This window comes from Ixodes scapularis, unplaced genomic scaffold (genome assembly GCF_016920785.2).
Source record: "Ixodes scapularis isolate PalLabHiFi unplaced genomic scaffold, ASM1692078v2 PGA_scaffold7__128_contigs__length_106722199, whole genome shotgun sequence".
Taxonomy (NCBI): Eukaryota; Metazoa; Arthropoda; class Arachnida; order Ixodida; family Ixodidae; genus Ixodes; species Ixodes scapularis.
In genome coordinates, this window is record NW_024609882.1 from 30,852,515 (window position 1) to 30,857,823 (window position 5,309).

Sequence of the window (5,309 nt, forward strand, 5' to 3'; positions counted from 1 at the left end):
CAATGATCACCACTGCGATAGATAATTTTACAATAATGCTTTTTTTCCCCACTAATGTTATTCCTTAAAATTGATTTCGAATTGCCCAGGATATAAATTTGTTATGAAAGGAAACCAAGAACGCTGTAATTATTTGCAACAATGAATATGACCAAACTTGCTCTTCTGCACTTCATAGCCCATGGTTGCGCTTCTCCACATAGGACCGCAGCAGCCACTCCAGCTAAATTTACGGCACGTAGCGGCTAGAACAGAAAGTTGTGGCGTCAGGTCCGCTCACCGGACCTTTTGTGGCGAATCCTGGCGGCCTAAAGACAAAACCGTGAAAGTGGGTTCACAAACATGCGAAGAAAATTGCCAAAACTCGTGGACAACTTTTGTTACATATCAGAAATGAAGAGTGCTCGTGCACAGCTTTCATCGTCGTTCAAGAAGCTGAAGCGCCCGCTCGCCCATAGCTCTTACTGCATAGACACAAAAATGTAGTAATGATTACTATCCTGACTTTGCTTGACTAGTATCAAGCGGAAGATGGACTCGCATTTTTGGAGCAACCCACCGACTCGCCCGAGGCCAAAGTCCGAGACGATTGGAGGTTCAAAATGGCCGCTACTCGAACTTGCAAGCCGACCAACACCTCAGCCGACTGATCTTTCCGACGACCAGTCACAACTGTCACTGTTTAGCTGAGGAAATAATTCACGATAATTGCTAGGTGAAAATATCCATACCATGGAGCCCGTGTCACAAATTACTATGAAGACGTTCGCACTCGCCGGCGTCGCATACCTTTCGGTCGCCACGAAGCGGTGGGGCACGCACAGCGATCGCCATTGGCGGAGTTCAGATTACAGGTAAGACTTTAGTAAACACAAAGGGGTAACAAACCATCACTTGCACGGTCGTTGTCTAATCTGTTTTTGCTTTATTGCGCAAGAAAACGCCGGCGGCATGCAGTGTGAAAACGCAAACAATCAGTGGCTGCCAATGCAGGCGTAACCTTGTGTCTGCCTCCGGATTCTCTGTCGTTCTTCCCCTCACGATCACAGATGTCAGCGCTTACGATTTACCACGCTCCAGTCCCGGCTTTGTATCCCTGATCTACGCGAGGCATACAGAAGCGTTCGAGCCGTCAAGATCCCGCATAAACAATCGACGCATCTCGACAGATCGAACTCGACGGCCCGACCGGTCCGGCGACTTCGCCAACTTTGCCGCGCGTGCGCACCGCTGAGTCAAAGGAAATGACGTACGGCGCTCAGTCAACTTCCGCCAAGATCTGTGGGATTCCACGGAGTGGTTGTGGCACGATTTGGGGCGCTCCACGGCGCGGGCGCTGCCAGGGATATACGAGGGGAAGATGGCCATCTCGAGCCAGATCTGTGCGTGGAATATGCACGCCCCAAATAGAGTGCTTTTGGAGCGCTCGAGATCTGCGAGCGGAATTCATCATTAGAGTGTGTGGCTGCCTGGACGTCTTATGCAACGTTATAAAGCACAAATTAAAACCGCCTTGTGTGCACTGAAGTACACTTCCAAAATCGCGCAATCACGTTCCTAGCGTGTAGCTGCTCCTAATTTCACAATCGTAATTTGACCGGCGTAACACACACCTAGCTTTATTCGTTTTATGGCACGGGAACCTTTCTGGCATAATTAGCGAAAACGCTTCGTTGTTTTTGTTTCCATCATCAGCAGTCCCATGTTAGTTTCTAAGTGCAGTCATAATGTCACCTGACGACGTATTGTCAAGTGACATCGCAGTGTCACGTGACATCTTGGCAGCACGTGACGTCAAAGTGTCATGTGACGTCTTGGCATTACGTGACGTAACAGTGTCTCCTGACGTCACTTAGTCGTGTGGCGTCACTGTGCAACGTGACTTGACATGGCGATGTCGCGTCATGATGTCAGCTAACGCCAGGTAACATGTGATGTGATGCGTGGCGTGACGTCACAGTCGTGTCAAGCGGGGCGACATCAGAAGCGTGATGTCAATGTGGAATCTTTTGGCGGAGTGCCGAAAATGTCCCGTTTCGATATGGAGCGCGGGCGACGGCGCGAAGCCCGGGAAGGGTTCCAGTAACTGCCATCGGAGTAAAATACTGTGTCACTGGGCCGTAAACGCATTCACGGCTTCAAACTATTCGCGGAGGCGAGCTGTTGAGCATGCTCTCAGAGTGTTCCACAGCCCAGCAGCAAAGATGGCTGCGCACAGATGGTGACGCTTGGAATGGTCTAGTATAAGCACACCTTATTCAAACAGCTCTCGCTGCCGAATTTCTTATCTACCTAACACAAAAACTTGTTTTATATATTAGAAACAATAACTGGACACCTACGAAGAACAGAGATGAATCATAACACTGTTACACTGATATATAGAGTCCTAAATTCTACCCTAAGCACAAAAAAAAAAAAAAAATCTTTTTCTTTGTGGTAATTTTTTGTTTTTGTTGTTGTTATTGTTTGGGTATATGATTTTATATTACGGAGCAGTTCGTTCTTCAGAGGACGCTCTCTCTGAAACTGCGGCCTCGAGATCTCATTCGAGAAGCGGACTCGCCGCGGTGTTCAACAAGGCGGATTTCGCCACAGTTTCGAAGAGAAATCTTCCTGCATTACTCAGAAACGTTCCGGACCATAACGGCGCTGCTTCCAGGGCGAAAGCGGATACTTTTGCTTTGTTTTGTTTTGTGTAAGAGTAGGCATTCCGCGGTCCAATCTTCCCGGCTGCGGAACAACCAGAGCTCTGTATTCTCGATCCCGACGGACCTTTCCGAATAGCGGGGAACTTGCGACTGTCGCCGCACGTATCGCTCCTTTCCACGAAAATCAATCGTCGTGCAAAGCATGATTCGAAATTCCCAGAGTGGTTCCACCAAATAAAAAAAGAACGCTTTGTTTAGGGTTAGAGGAACTGGGTCAGGCGGGTTTACCTCTTTCGTGTGTTGTACTTCTTGGTTAGCTGGTATACCATGCATACTGCAGCAATCGTTTTAACGCTTGCCCTGTAGATGAACTTCGCAAATAAACGGCGCTGTATTGCCCAACAAAATCATACCTTTTTTTTTTTTAATAACAAGGAGAGCATTTTAATTTATTATATGGTTTTTAGTCTTTGTGTAAGAGTAGGTGTGGTGGGAATAACTCGGATAGCGCGAAAGCACGATCCCCAAATTTGTTTTGTAGTTTGGGCTAAACAAAAATAATTGTTATCAACATTGACACGGTAGTAAAATATGCTCATAAATAGGATGCGCACGTCGATCGTAACATGCTATACCCAACTTCAGTCTTCATGAATAAATTTATACAGATATCTGTTCTGCACGGAAAACCGTGCAGAACAGATTTCTCTAGAAATATCCCTATTCTTCACATTTGGAACGATTCACAATAGCAATGTTTTTGTTTGTTTTTTCACTTAAGCTTGATTTGCACCCAAAATCATTTGGATGTCTACTAGAACATTGCGATCTACGCAAATAACATCAAAATTTACGCGTTTCTGATCGTACACTACAAGTGGGTATTATCTTAAAGGCAACTCCGCTTCATCTTTATTTTTGAATAAAACAATGCAGTTCTCTTTAATCTCAACTAGGAAGACCATTCGTGAAATATTACGACGTAGTCCTGTGTAGATATTTCTTAAATTGTCCGGACAACTTCGCAACGCGCCAGATCGGCTGACTCCAGTCGGCGAATTGAGGCGCAACCAACAGTGCAGTCAAAGCCAACATTGAGCTAAATAAACGCCATCAACATTGGCCCTTAGCGCAGCTCTTAGGAGCCCGTTTCCGCGAATAGCGGCGTCGGCGTCGGAGTAACCGCCCCGCCAAATTTAGCGGGAAATTGAATTGGTGTTGAGGTCACGTGATGTGAATTTTCCCGCTAAATCTAGCGGAGGAACCGAATTTATTCATGGGTGACGTGACACGAAGTCATGTGACCTCATTTTCCCCCACTAAATTTAGCGGGAAAATTGAATTGGTGTTGAGATCCCGTGGCGTCAATTTTCCAGCTAAATTTAGAGAGGAAATTGTGGGAGGAGCGGAGGGTATAGAGGAGGAGGAGGGGAGAGTATGGAGGGGGAGGAGGAGGGGGGAGGAGCTAGGAGAGGAGGACGATGAGGAGGAGAAGAGGAGGAGGAAAGAAGGGGGGAAAGAGCAGAGGAGAAGGGGAGGAAGACGGAGGAGGAGAGGAGGAGGGAAGGTGCAGAGGACGAGGAGGAAGGGCATACCCTCCCCTCCGTACCCTCACCTCCTCGTCCTCAAGAGCTGCACTCTAATTTCGCATTACAGAGATTTGTAAACGTGTTTTTTGGGGGGGGTTTACTTTCCCGGGCGAGCTTAGCGGGTAACGTCAGCAACTTTTCCTCTCGGCGCTCAGCGGTGTCCACGTCATTGGCGTAATGCGCCTGCGCAGCGCGCTTTTTGGTAGCCTTCCGACAGTCTCGCAGTTACCGACGTTTCCCGCGTCACAACCGCCGTCGCCGTCTCACGTCTCACTTTCACCGTTTGTGAATATTTTCTCTCGGACTTTCGTTCACACTACGTGCACAGACTGATGCCGCAGCTGTGCAACCGTCGTCGAATGTCGTAGGCACCAAAACGTGGTGAAAAGTGCGGTGCAGACGACATTTGCGCCTGGCGTCCGGGCACACGCCCGTCCCAAAGGTGGCCCGCCGGCCCGCCCCAATCCAACACCGACCAATCCCGCTCGTCGTTGTGTAGAGGATCACGTGACATATCGCACCACGAGGCAGCCATGTTTCTTGGCGGCCCGAGGCCAATGTCGTAGAGGGAGCTGAAGTTTCGGTTTCGATTTCCACTCGCGTATAAAGTAAGAGTTAACAGTATATATCCCATTTTCCGCGAAGTAAAGGACGTAGTGCCTTTTATTATTCCATATTAATGTAGAATCACCCATTATCCCGAGGTATTCGAAAATCAGGGTTTTTGCTTTTTAACTAGTAAGCCCAGTAACTCTGTTTATTCATTAAGTAGTTTAACTCGCTATTATTTGCGACCACGCTTAATACTCCCTAGATAGGCGCATCTCAAGTGACAAAGGTAAAATTTTAAAATGCATGAAACTCTGTCTTTAGAAAAGTCAAAATGTTTGATGATTATCTCTAGACGTCCTCATGGAAACATAGTTCGGTCTAGATATCACAATAACGTACAATAAACGCCGACATGTTCATGGCGACGATGGTATGCGGGTACGGCGTTCACACATAGTCAAGGAAGGACAATCATATGAAGCGTTGTTGAACTCGAATTCAATATTTTTATTTTGTA